The sequence below is a fragment of the Anser brachyrhynchus genome (genome assembly GCF_964034855.1).
Source record: "Anser brachyrhynchus genome assembly, chromosome: 2".
Taxonomy (NCBI): Eukaryota; Metazoa; Chordata; class Aves; order Anseriformes; family Anatidae; genus Anser; species Anser brachyrhynchus.
Window position 1 is genome coordinate 114,998,145 of NC_137695.1, and position 14,693 is coordinate 115,012,837.

At 34.1% G+C, this 14,693-nt stretch overlaps 1 long non-coding RNA gene across 1 annotated transcript in view; it reads left to right on the forward strand.

The window, feature by feature from the left end:
* The first annotated feature begins 1,630 nt into the window (after nucleotides 1–1,630).
* LOC308190500 overlaps nucleotides 1,631–14,693 on the forward strand; it is an 88,899-nt gene continuing 75,836 nt past the window's right edge. The window contains exons 1-2 of the long non-coding RNA XR_013947273.1: nucleotides 1,631–1,656; nucleotides 7,483–7,613. This is a non-coding gene — a long non-coding RNA (uncharacterized lncRNA). The remainder of the gene's footprint in view (nucleotides 1,657–7,482; nucleotides 7,614–14,693) is intronic.

Below are 14,693 nucleotides of genomic sequence, written 5' to 3' on the forward strand. Positions count from 1 at the left end.
TTCCTTTTTTTTTTTTTTTTCTTTTCTTGTTAAACTGTTATTATGTCAACCTATGAGTTTTACTTCTTTTTCCCAATTCTCTCCCCCATCCCACTCAGGGGAAACGATGCGAACATGGTGGAATGTGGTGTTGTGGTGCTTAGTTGCCTGCTGGGTTGAACCACAACAGAAGCTTACTTCTTTAAGTCATTCAAAATTTCTAAAGAGTTCTTAGATGCAAGAGATGAAAAAGTGAAAAGGCAGGAATGTTTAAAGTCGATCTGCAACAGCGAGAACAGGAAGGAAGTTTTCAATATTTGTGGCTAGCTAGAACGTATTAAAAGTTATTTTAAAGAAGAAAAATACCAGATAGATGTACATATTGCTGACCTATACAGAACTGACAGGTAGAAGCTAACATGAGATTCTCTCCAAAAAAAATTTAAGTTAAATTATAAATAAAATAAGCCAGGATCCCTGTGTATACACTATTTCAGTCATAAGCTGTATGAAAATTTTGCAAATTAGTAGTCATCCAGAATAATCTCAAGATAAAGATAAGTGAACAGAAATGAAACCAGATAGTGCTTTGATTTCAGTTGTGGTATAACTGAAAAAATGGCTACTTCAACCTTTAAAATACTTCAGAGCACTGTCCTGGTTCCAGTTAGGACAGAGTTAATTTTTCCTCATAGTAGCTGGTAGGGGTGCTATGTTTTGGATTAGGATGAGAAGAGCGCTGATAACATGCTGATGTTTTAATTGTTGCAGAGCAGTGTTTACACCAGGCCGAGGACTTTTCAGCTTCTCGCTCTGTCCTGCCAGCGAGCAGGCTGGGGGTGCAGCAGGAGCTGGGAGGGGACAGACCCAGGACAGCTGACCCAAACTGGCCAAAGGGGTATTCCATACCTTATGGCGTCATGCTAAACAATATATAGGGGTGGCTGGCCGGGGTGGGGGGGCCGGCTGCTCGGGAATAGGCTGGGCATCGGTCAGCGGGTGGTGAGCAATTGCATTGTGCATCACTTGTTTTCTTACACATTATTATTATTAATACTATTATCATTATCACTATTATTATTATTATTATTATTGTTATTATTATATTCCTGTCTTAATAAACTGTCTCTATCTCAACTCACCGGCTTCACTTTCCCATTTCTCTCCCCCATCCCAGAGAGGGAGGGGGGAGGGTGAGCGAACAGCTGTGTGGTGTTTAGCTGCCAGCCGGGTTAAACCACAACAAGCACTCTAATAATAATCCACGTTTTGTATATGAAACATTTTTTCCAGATTACCTGGGTGTGCAATTTGTTTCATGTTGACACACATTTTAGGCAAATTGTTCCTTAAGATCAATGAGATTATCTGATTGCTTAGTGTTAGTTAAAATGCATGATGAATGCATGACAAAAGGTCCTAAAAAGTTGGTCTAAATATATTTTAAATCTGTTTCAGAAGTGTTTGACTGCTAATATGCCATTTAGGCTTCTGTGACAATCACAGTTAACTGGAGATAGGACGTTTATACTCTGGGCTGTAATTAGCTTTCCTCTAATGAATCCTAGCTAACTTCAATATTTTAAATAAAAATAAAGATCTTCTCTGTCTAATAGTAGTCTCATGTGATGTTTTGCCTTTTTTATAGGTTAATTGACCTAGGATTTGGGGAAATCTGTAAGTTTGGCAAATGAACTTCTAATATATATAAACTTGTCCGTTTTAAAATGCTTTAGGCATTAAAATACTTAGCATTAAGATTGCTCGTGTAACACAGTATCTTTGCATATGTTAGCTATAAGTTGTTTAAGTACAGATTTATACAAAATAGACTTCTCAATCCTTGAATAATTTGACAACTCATACTAAAATTCAAAATGTTCTTATGAATCCTGCAGGTGGGACTTGGGTGAATTCTTAAGGTGCTTGAGTGGTCTCAATAAAAGGAAGAAAGATGAGAAAACTGTGGTAGTGAAAAAGCCATTTGTAAGTCTAGCAAATAGAATACTAAAAAAATGCCAGTAACTGTCATGCACAGTGGAATATAACATAACTAATTTATAAATCTTCAAATTTAAATAGATTGAATGGTTGTTTTACAAGGTTTTGTCTTATGCAACTTAATTAAAAATAATAAAATTCCCAGACAAAAATAGTTGTAATATCAAATTTATGATTGAAGTTATTAAAATAGTGCCTTATAAAAATGCATACTAAAAATAAAAATGTTTAGCATTTTCCAGGATTTCAGTTAGAGAAAATGGAAAGACCACACTAATAACTGCAGATAGTGTTTTTAAAAGAAAGAGATGAGATAGTAATTCTAAACTAGACACACCAATTAGATGGTATCTATGAGAAATCAGTCCTTGTATATATACAAATCTATTTTGCAGTTGGTTTTAAGAACATCAGCAAAATACTGGAAGGCTTCACTTCTTACTGACTTCTCAGGGATGTAACAGTGTTTCCAATATTATTGCAATGATAGTGAGTACCAGGGGTATTATTTATGCAGGAAAACCTATTGCAAGGAATAATCAGGAGGAAAATAAATAAATAAATAATACTTGCTGTTGCATGTAGTGTTGAGAGAGGTTTGTTTCACTACAGTAAGGTGCCATGTTCAGGATCAAAGTGTAAAACACAGTTTTGCATTTTAATATGTATATGCAAATATTCAACTAATCTAACAAGTAAACATTCACAATGAACTGACATTTGCGTTTTAACAAATATATGACAGTCTTAGAATCTCAATACTATCTAAAAAGTGCCATTGGTGTTGATGGGTAGCTCTCGTATAAGTAAATCATTCTGATTCCATATTACTGTTTATTTTTTTCTAAATCACAATAAATGCAAAAACCTTAATGCATAAAGTTAAATGCTTCAGTTTTCAAAGTGTTTCAAATATCATTTGATAAAATATGTAATACCACCAGCATAATCATCATCATCATGAGTCTTATAATGGATGCTGAATGCAGGCAACCTTTGATGGTTTAAGTGTAATTATTGTGTTCTAATGGAATGTTCTTTGTAGAGTATGGTGCAGCTTTCTTATTATTAACACAAATTAAGAGTAAACTCCCAGTAACTTTTGTTTATTAAAAATCTTTCATGAAGAATACTGTTTTATTATTACACAAATTAAAAATGGGTTTATAGAAACCTTATAAAGGCAATAAAAACTCCAGTTGAGTACCACAGGTCTGGAGTTTGTGTTGCAACCGTTTTTATCTTTCCTCCAAGTTGGTCCTGAGATTCCTGGGCAATGTCACACTTTTTTTTTTTTAGCCACTATACAACCATTTAACTTTGTCTTCTACTTCCTGGAAGCAAGTAGGCCTTGATGGTTTTAGAGCTATATGTCTATAAGATGCTGGTACAAAAAGGAACCTCCAGGATGAGACCCTGAAGAGCTGATTTACCCATCACTTTTGACCAGCTAATAGAAAGCTGTTGACAAAAAATTATATATTTCAGTGAAGAAAAAATCACAGGAGCATCTATGAAACATGTTTTCTACTTTTTGGCAAGATTTACTTCTATATTTCCTCATTGACATTCACTGTTTACCAGGCTAGGCATTCAAGACTTTTTCTGTGAATAAATTGATTTTTAATAGCTCCCACAGGGAGACGTTGCAGAAGTTGTCATACCATGTTTGATCACGATCTCCATCTAGGTCTCCATCTATGAGGAGAAGGAGACATGCCTGCTGTCTTAAAGAAAGATGAATCCTTTCTATTCCATTATACACTATTGTGTAATTATTATCAGACCTGTTTGCATAGGAGTCATTCCCTACAGCAACAAAGAGAATTTATGCTTTAAACTGTAAGATTAGATTCTGTTTTATCAGGTTTAGGTTTGTTTAGTTTTTTTTTGTTGTTGTTTTTTGTTTTTTGTTTTTTTTTTTTTTTCCCAAAGAACAAAAATTATTAATAGTCATAAAACTATTCCTTCTTTAAAAAAAAAAAAAAGTTTTTATTTTCTTCAGTGTCCACTGATCGTTGTGAATCCTGCAATATAACAGGAGATTGCATAGGGAAATACATGCATATCTAGGTCAGCAAGCAGAAGTACTTTTTCTGTTAATGAAAACAAAAGGAAATGTGGCAGTTTATTTATCTTTATATTCCCTTCAAGCTTTCTAGCTTTAAACTGCACGAAAAGGTGCTCTTTTTATTTTATTTATTTTTTTTTTTTCTGTAATGTAAGAGATTAATATTGTCCCATAAAATTTATGCTGCAAGGCACAATAGCCCTGACAGGACTGATAGTGTTAGGAAGCTCATCAAATGATTCTTTAAATTTTTTAGATATACAGATGCAAAGTACTTATACTTTAAAATGTGGAGGAACAAGAGCAGTATTTTCTTACTGGTGTTTCAAATGCAGCTGGGTGAGGAGACGTGTCTCTCATGTGACTGTTGTCAATCTCGACACTCACCTATGCACTCACAAATATTTTACATCAGTAAAGTAAGGACTCTTTTCAAAAGAAATATAGCAAAATTAATGCTCAGAAAGCAGGAAGGTAACAGGCCCTTTATCATAATAAAAACTCTTCAGGATAAAGGTGATTTTAACAATTTAGTAGGAAGAAAGCTTTTCTTTTACAATTCTCAAAAAGAAAGCTACTCAGATTATAGACAAAATTATTAATTGCAATTCTGTAAATTCAAAAATGTAATTGAGACATCACAAGTTAAAGAGTTCTCTACAGTGTTTTGTGTAGTGGCGACAGAGCTCTGAGACCATCTGTCCTGTCCAACTGTCAAAAGGGAAAAACTTCTATGCAAAGTGTAACCGAAGACTAATATTATCTAGGATTTTGTTCTGAACAACCTGAAATATCGTGCCCCAGTTGCCTTAATTACACTGTAGTATCTGAACACTAACTTCCCTGCATGCTGCAGAGCTCCTGTGGAGCTCTTCTGTAACTCCTTTCCTTGGAAGTTTAGCAGCTCCAAGGGATCCTGGCGCTCTCTCTGCTATGCTGCTAATGGCTGCTCTGGCTCCCACTGGCACAAGTGGCAGGCAGAGGCAGCCAGCATCTGCAACAGGGTGCTGGAGCCTTTCTGAAATGAGCCTTACTGCCCTGCATTACCTAGGGCCATTTGACACCTTTGTAGCACCATCCAGATGAGAGCAAGGAATAAATTTGGGTTTAATTGTTTGTTTTGTGTTATTGATGTTTTGCTTGTTTCTTTGTTTGTTAGTTAGTTTTCTGTAATGTTCCTTAACTCTGTGGCGGTGGAACTTCAGAAAATCTCCACAGGAGTTATTTTACCTGTGTGGAGCCTAGTGTTTTTGTTTGTTTGTTTGTTTTTCCTTGTTGTTGTTGTTTTTTGTTGTTTTTTGTTTGTTTGTTTTCATGTGTTACATTTATGAAGACTTCAATAAAGAAATAGATGAGCAAAGAGGATACACATGATGTAGGTAGGACAGAGAAGTGGTGTGCAGTCGGACACCTTGCAGAAAAAAACCCATGTCTCAGAAAGCCTTGAGGGTACACTAATTTACCTGGTAAGTAGGTAAAATACACATCTGAGAGAACTTTTTAAAAAGTTCTTGTTACTTCAGCTTCTGTTATCTTGTTCTTGAATTTCAAACAAAGCAGGTTATTTTGTTGTTGATGTTTGGATTGTTGGGTCAAGTCATTCCACAGTTTTATAAAAGACAAAGATAACTGTTCTACTGGGTTTAGATGAATTTTCAGAACAGTTTAGTAGCAGTCACCTAATGCCTTAAGGTCTAGCTATCTTCAGCCTGCACTGTAAAGAAATATTTTGAAAGGATTTCTGTTGAGTGCCAAAAGTTGAACATCCAGCATGAGGAATTATTGAGCCTTGGGAGAAGTGAAATTCTGTGCTGAGCTCCAGGAAGACTGCCTTCTTATCTCTGGGGAGATGTAGAAGGGCTTGGCACATTTGTCCCAGCCCACACACATCATCTGAAATGGAAGAAAAAGAAAAGAAGCCAACAGCTTTTGCTTCATTGGCAAAGTCTGCATACACTTTTTTTTGATATGAGTTACTGAAAAACAGATGATTATGAGATAAGCAGCTGGTACAATTTAATTTATCACTCTGCGAGCATTGTCTCTAATACCTTTAACTGTCAGAAGAAAGACCACGTAGACTACAATTACCTAAAAAAAAAAAAATTTTAGAAGTTTAAATGGTGGCCACTGGAAAGTACAATAACCTGAAAGGGTCACCTAACCTTATATGTTAGTAAATGAAGCACTGATCCTCTGCCATAAGTTCATTGTCTGATGAGCCATTACTTAGGAGGTTCAAAATGTCTGGCAGATTAAGTTTATCAAAGTTACATCAAAGCAATTAGAGAATTATAAAGGGTTTTCAGCACTTGAGCTTTCTGACAAATGGAATTACAACAACAATTGGCCAGTTTATCTCCTTTTCTGTCAAATATTCACCTTCAGTGAAAGCTTTTCATGAATTTTAATTTGCCTTAAATTTATGCATAACTAGATTAGTGGTTCCTGGCAATCATTTGTTTTGCTTTTCTGCTTTCAGCCATTTTTTTTTATTTTTTATTTTTTTTACCACCTGCTGTATTTGCCTTCTGCTCAGAATACGCTGTTGACAGTTACTAATAATGCAGATTGCATTTACTTACTATGACAGGCAAAACACTAAGTAAAAACAAAACAATAGAATCCCACATTCTTGTTCTCTAAGTAATGGCTTAAATGCCAAAAACAGATTTATAAGAGCATTAATTCATTAACAAAGCAGGTGTCTTGTTGGGCTTAAATATAGGCAGTGTGCAAACCTGACTAAAAGTTATCTCAAGCTTTTAAGCAGGTATATATACATACATATATATATACATATATATATGCATTATAAATATATTCACAGGTCAATTTTAATTTCCTGGCATTCATCAACATTTTCTGCTATTCAAAATATAAATGTTCTTAAGGAATAAAAATTATCTTGATAAATCCCTATTTTTACTATCTATTTTCCATCTCTAAATTCTCTGTTGTTAACTCTTGCTCATTGCTCATGATTCAAAACAAGCTAAAAACAAACGCGCTCACACACACACACACTCCCCAAAAAAAAGAAAAAAAATTGTGGCCTTTAAACTATGGTGATCAAGCCCAGAGACAGGCATCAAAGACATGGTTAGAGTGGTGGCAGAAATGATGAGTGTAGTAAATGACTACCCTCTGAAACAATGTACCATTGACTGACAATACCCTCCACACAATAGCCTCCTAAACCTCCTGTGTGAATTGCAGCAGTCTCTGTTTTTTCCATGTATTTAACATGGAAGATTCATTAATTACAGTGATCATATAGGAAAAAAAAAACAAAAAAGAAAAAAAAAAGTAGTGATCCATGCTGTATTATGCTGTATTATAATAGGATTGTTTCATAATTGGTATTGTAAATTGGAAAAGGTGGGTTTTTTGTTTGTTTTGGTTTGTTGTTTTTTTTTTGTGAAATCTAGGTCAAGACAGAATATCAGCCTCCAGATACAAATATAAGGACCATTTTACATGGAAATAAGGATAATTTAGAGTATTACAGAAAAGGAAAAGAAGACCTTCAGAAAGACAAACTTTCATACAGACAAAAATGGTATGTTATAGAATACGTATATTCATATACATATGTATTAACTGGAATTTCACTTCCTGCTGTACTTTTAAGGAAAAAAAAAAAGTATGAATATAGAATTGAATTTGTTTAAAGATTTTTCTTCTGGGGTCTTTTCAAAAAGCTATCTCATTCTGGTATTTCATTTAGAAACGCAAGTGTGTAACTTGTACAGTTTTGTGAGTATCTGAATTAACTATATGTACTCACTCAGAAATGTTTGCAACAGGAGGAGAGAAAAGGAAGCCATCAAAAATGAATGAATACATATGACAAAATATTTTAGGGAATACTGGGCCAGATCTGAAAAAATAAAAATAAAAAAATGAAACAGAGACATGGGGAATGTTAAAAGAAATACTGAATCTGACATATTTAGGGGTGACATATTTCAAAAATGTCAGAGAGTTTTTCAGAGATAACAGAGATGGGAGTGACAGAGATGTAAGATAGAAATTGGAAAACAAAAGCACAAAGGAGAAAAACAAATGTGCCTCCTGACACAAAGAGCTCTGCAAATCTAAGCTTAAGCATTCAAAAAAGTATAGCATTACCACATCTTACCAATTAAAAATTCACTTGTGCTGATACCAGATGCCAAAGCTTTCTATTCAGTGACTTGGTTTATATGACCAGGGTATCCTAGTGTGTAGCATTTTGCACTGATACGTGTAAAAGACTACAAACAATACGAGAGTCCTTCATCTCAGAATGAATTGATTCAAAAGCATATTAAATCCATGTCAGAATGTGTTCTCATAATCTGTATTCTTCATGCTGCATGTATTCAAAACTGTTTCTACCTTCTCAGTACACGAGGTGTTTAACTACTGAGAGGCAATAGTAAAACAAAACTCTGCCTTGAAACTTTGGTGCACACATGGAGAATCAAAACAGAAACTGGACGGAGGTAGGAGTCCAAGGCTTCTGAATTTACCATTTGAGAAATTCTGCAAGTTCATATGCATCATGCAGAGGTATATGAATAAGAAATGAATCTATGTCAAGGGCACCACTTCCTCTGCCACTGAGTTTTGTTTCCCTATAAAACTCCATACGTGAATATATCTAGCTTTGGTCACAGTTACCGAGTACAGAGTTTTTCTAAAATTTGCTGCTTTAATGTAAATTGCTTTCATGACTATGATTTCATATCTAATTCATTCACTTTCCTTTTAAAGCTTGTCAGAAATTTCACAGGCACTCTCTCTTTTTTTTTTTCTTTTTTTCTTCTAACTGGTTTTGGTATTAACAACAGTTTCTGTGATAATGATTTGGTACTATGCGAAATTTCCAAAGAATTCTGTTTAACATGCAGTAGTTGAGGACCTCTACTCCATGAGGTCACATTTTGCCACCCTAAGTCTTCAAAGTATTTTAACATTTTGCAGTTGAAAGCAATATTATAAACTCGTTGTTTTAATTTAGAATTGATCCGTGGCCAGAGAACTACAGTCTTTAAAAAGCCAACACATCAGTTTGGACTTCTGGATCTCTTAAGTCAGAGAGAAAGGGATAGCAATTAGACAAAAGAAAGTGAATATGGAGATCTTATCCTAGCATTATTATTAATATTTTCTAAAGGAAGTCCAAACATGAAAGAAATCAGAGAATTATGCAGCAAAGCTAGCTTTTATCTTTTATAAGAACCCAGAAAAATCTTCGAAAGATTCAAGAAAAATAGTAGTATGCTACTAATTAAAGAACAAACAAACAAACAAAAACAGCAAGTTAAAAAAAAATATGAAAGGAACATGAAAAAAAAAAAAGAAAATTAAAAAACTAGGGAGGCAGAGAATGAAGCAGAAAATAATAATTCATTGCACACTTTCATTCCTATCCTTTTGTTTTTCCCTATCCTACTTCCTTTGTTTTTTGCTTGTGGTATTTGGAGATATGAAGATTGAGTTGCCTCTTCTGAACACTGACTACAATGCTGTGATTGACTTGTTGTCTGACACATTTTGCAAAAATTGAGCTATATATCATGCATAAATTGTTCTGCAATTGGCTTCATTAAATTACTATGATGCACTTAAAATTTTTCTGGAAACGACTTGTAATGGCAACATTATCAGTTCACTGATGAGCACTGAAGTGTTTTTATTTCAGACTAGTGAGGATGGTCGACCCATTCACAATTCTATGAACAACTCATTCACAGCCAGGATGTAAAAGACTGGTGTCATTTTAATTTTCCTGAATAACCTTCTTAGTTCCAGGGAAACATATTAGATAAACCCAAATTCCAAACAGAACCAGTTATACCCCTCACACTGTTGATAGTGCTGTTTCATTGTTTAAAAACAACAACAACAAAAGTATATATGTGCATTTACTAGCAATGGCTATTTACCCTTTAAACAGTATATCAGCTTCACCGTCCTCAAGAACCCAACATCCCAATCTTGTCTGTAATTCACAAGGCAGATACACTACCATGTAATTGTTAAGAGTTAGTCTGCTTAGGCATTACACAATATAGCATCAGTCAGTGGTCCTGAAGAGGGATATAAATGAGCAATAAAATCAAAAGTATAACTCTCATTTTCAGGATGACCCAAAGTCTGCATTTCCCCACACTGTTTATTATTATCATTATTATTGTTGTTGTTGGTGGTGGTGGTTTTTTTGTTTGTTTTGTTTTGTTTTGTTTGTTATTAAAAATGTATTATTTTGCTAGTGTTCCTTAACACACAGATCCTTTTCTAAGGCAAAGGCATAATTCTCCTTGGATTAGTGACAACTTTTATATTAACTTTTCACTCTAACAATCTTAAGCTCATCCTCACCTTTATTCCCCTTGAACTTGAGTCACAAGTAAATTCTCTGCACTTGAGATCCCTTTTTAAAAATAGGTACCTCTGATATGAAGAGAACTGGGTTCTATGTTCCAGATGGTCTCAATGAGTTTTCTGTTCACATCAGCTTGTGACATCCAGTCCTTTTTATTTCCTGGTTAGCTATAGATATTGCACATTTCATCCATCTTAGACTTTAGAAGACTTGGAAGTTGCCAAAAAAATGCCAAAGAAAATACTTGAATACCCACAATGTTATTTCAGTTCTTCGGAAGGCATCTCAAATATTAAAACACTTCCTGTGATAAGTCCATAATGGATTTTAATTGTGATAGCTCATAGTCTGTCTGTAAGAGTAATAATATCAGCTTTAGTGACAAATAATAGTTTATCTATCATGTGCAGTATTCCAGGCAGGAAACTAGTAAATTTACTATTACTTCTTCTATTAAGATGCTTAAAATGGTGGGAAGGAAAAAAATTAAGGTCTGGACTAGGGGTTGCAAATGGGAAAAACAATTAACAAATACCAATAATTTGTTTATGAAAGATCATTGCAAACTTCTATTTCCTGTCTGTTATCATAATAAGAGAAAGCTAGAGTGTGTTCTATTGACCAGCTCAAGATCATAAGTGCAGAAATACACTTTTTCTTTTACTGTAACCCTGATAGCACTTGAAATAATTAACATCTCCTTAAATTGTTATCCACTAGACAAATGACATTAGAGAAATAGACAAATATGAAGCTAGAACTCCTACTTGTTATGAATTTCTTTCTCAATAAAAATACATTGAAAACCCATGGAGACTTTCAATGTTAATAGATGTTTAGATGGGAAAAGATGCTCATGGTTTCTTGGAAATCCCACAGTCACAGAAATGCTTGGAAAAGGAGACTGATTTTAGCTCAAAATAAGAAAGACCCCTGACACACTGGCATGAGTATGAAGTCCTGTAAAGAAACTATAACTCAACAACCTCCTAAATTAGTCTTTTCTCAAAACAGATTTTTTTTCCTGATGTATCTTAACAGTTTCTGCCTATTGAAATTAACCCTCTAGGAAAGCAGGGTGATAATTCAAAATAAATCTCCTATTTATGATGGTATCTAGAACTTGGGGTTTAAATGAAAATGAGATCCTGAAATGAGAGGAAATATTAATTAATGTATGTCATTCATGTACCATGCAAAGCATGGTATGATTGCATGATGCTTATTTTGCTTTTCAAAGTAAAAATGCTATTATTTTAGACAGTGACAATTTTTATTTATTTATTTATTTATTTTTAAAATCATATGCCTTGGGAGAACACACACACACACATATATACATATATACATATATACAGATCTCACTAGATTTCCCCTTCTCTGTTTTCCAGTATAGTATTTCCTAACTAAAAGTGCCCCATAGGGATTGCAGGTAGAACTAGTAAAAGTATAACTGCCTGAATGTCACCAGGATAAACAGAGCCAAAAGAGGTCATTACTCCCTAACAATTATTGTATGCAAACAGGCATTAGATCAAGAGATCTAATTACCTGCTCCATTAAATTGAATTCTGTTGAATATAAAAATATTTAGCATGCATCAAATCTTTGAACTGCAATAACGTGTTTACAAAATTGTGTGAAGATACGCAGACATTTAAAGTATTTTTTAAGTGTTCAGTTTCCTATTATTTTTCAGTTATACTTTAATAACCTTTTTAATGTGCGTATAATTTATGTTAAAATTTTTGGACTGTTTCTTGTTTGATCCCTTAAGAAAGTTTCTGTTTCTGCTAGTACGTAAATAGTGGGCATATAACATTAGATTATCATCTTTTAATATTGTCAGCCTGATGCCAAGATTGAACTTCAGAAGAAGTTAAATATATCTGAGAAGTGCCACGTAAAGCCAGATGTGAATTTTGCAATTCCATTTTTCATAGGTGAAAATATGCCTGAAATAGCCTGAATTTTATATATGAACAATATCAGACTATAGGTTATTCAAAATCTGCATTCAAATTTACTTGTCCCATCCTTTTTTATCTGATGTACTTTTGGAAAAGAACAGGTGATCATTTTAAAGTGCTGCAATCTAACTTTTGCAGTCTGAGTACCTCATTGTCAGTAACAATGACAGTTTAGAACAGGGCTCTTATCTTTCTTCAGAATCCTTTAGATTTTGCTGAAATTGCTAGTGCATAATTTAGGTCTGGTGAATGGTAAAGGAAGAATCTTTTAGAAATGAAAGAGAAAAACACTGATTTTCACAGAAGTGCATTAAGAACTTAAGCATACATAACCAGAGGCTGGTTTGAAAATATATTGAGTGTTTTCTTTTTTTTGTTGTTGAGCATATGCAGCTACCGGTAAAATTCTGCTGAGTCTGCAGATTATAGCAGAAAAGGTGATTTTTGACTGTTTTTTCTTTAAAAGGTTCTGGCAAAAATAAACAACATATAGTCATAAGCATAAATGTGATTTATTAGGATTTTATCAAGAATGCTTTCACTTGATAACAAGGGAAAAAAAAAAAAAAGAAAAAAGTTCAAGTGAAGCATAGAACGTAAAAGCTTTCAAGTATTAACTTCCTTGTAAAAGTTAGGTTCCTGTAAAAATTTGTGCTCTAATCTGGAGAGCCTTTGGGGGACAACCACACTGTAAAAGTCTGGAATTTATATTTCTAGATACTTCCTGAAAGTATGACAGTTGAGTATTCTGCACAGGAAAGACATGGTACAAATGTTTGTTTCCTTTCACAGCCCTCCAAGGGCTGCCTCTTAAATTATGGCTTAATACAAATAAAGGCTGAGGACTTAGGGACCTGCCTCTTAAAATTGTAATAAGTGTGTGATTTATTTGATTACTAACGATAGGTTGACCTTTATTTCCTGTTCCTATTTGTATGACACCACTCCAGAGTTATGAAGGGGAATAGTCTTTTGTTCCACAGGTCAAAATTCACTCACTCATTTACTGCTTTTAAAGAGTTGTTGAAGCCGTCAGATGCAGTTGGCAAAGAAGAAACCAGATAATGAGTCCCTGAATATCCATATGAATCACCACTGCGGGATACTGGAAATGCTAAAACATGGAAGAGAAAGGTCTAGTATCTCCACCACAAAAGTACAACATTATTATAGAATCATAAGGTTTGAAAAGACTTCCAAGAACATTTGGTCCAACCATACCCCTACCACCAATGTCACCCACTAAACCATGTCCCTAAGCACCACGTCCAACCTTTCCTTAAAAATCCCCAGGGATGGTGACTCCACCACCTCCCTGGGCAATTCATTCCAATGCCTGACTACTCTTTCTGAGAAGAAATGTCTCCCAATTTCCAGTCTAAACTTCCCCTGGCTCAACTTGAGGCCATTCCCTCTAGTCCTATCGCTAGTTATCTGCGAGAAGAGGCTGACCCCCAGCTCTCAACAATTTCCTTTCAGGTAGCTGTAGAGACAACATTGTTCCATTGTTAAAAAATGATAAGACCTATCTAAAAACGTGTTTCATTGAGGCAGAAAAATAATATATATATATGAATATAATAAAAAAAAAAAACTTTTGAAGAACTAGTGTTATTTTAATGCTTTTTGGAAGGCAGGATTTGATAGACTTTTTGTGTTTCATTTAAGTATAGTTTTGATTTCTCTATGGTAAAAAATGAACCAGAAACTACTGCTAATAGTCCTTGAGAAACAGAAGATCAGAACACTGTACTTATATAGTAGTGACAGTTACTTCATGCTGACATTACTAAAATATTATTGACAAGTTGTTCCATAGTGACTGATGAAAGGTATCTTGAAATACTCAGTTAACGAAAAAAAAAAAAAAAGCAGCTAATCTAGCAGTATTTGTATAGTTATGGCAATGAAATTATCTTTTGTAGCACAAAATCTTCTCTGACAATTGTCCCATTTGTCATTCTAAAAAGAGCAAAACTATTAGAGTAGAAAATTTAGACCAGAGGTTTTAAAAATGTGTGTATAAGCTTATGTGGCAAAAAAATATTAAGAACATCTTTTAAAACTATTAAAAGCTTTGTTTCAATAGCTAGAAGCTTCTTTCCAAACTTTTTAAAAAGACATTCAGGATTTCTCTCTGTTCCTAACAAGCCTTGAAGGCTTATAATTTAATTCAAAGTACTAAAGTCATATTTTCCCAGGCTCAGGACCCCTTGAAGCCTAAGTAATTCATAGGACAATTGAATTTTCTTGTATATGACATGGCATAATTTCTTTTAACAAAATTTAAATGATG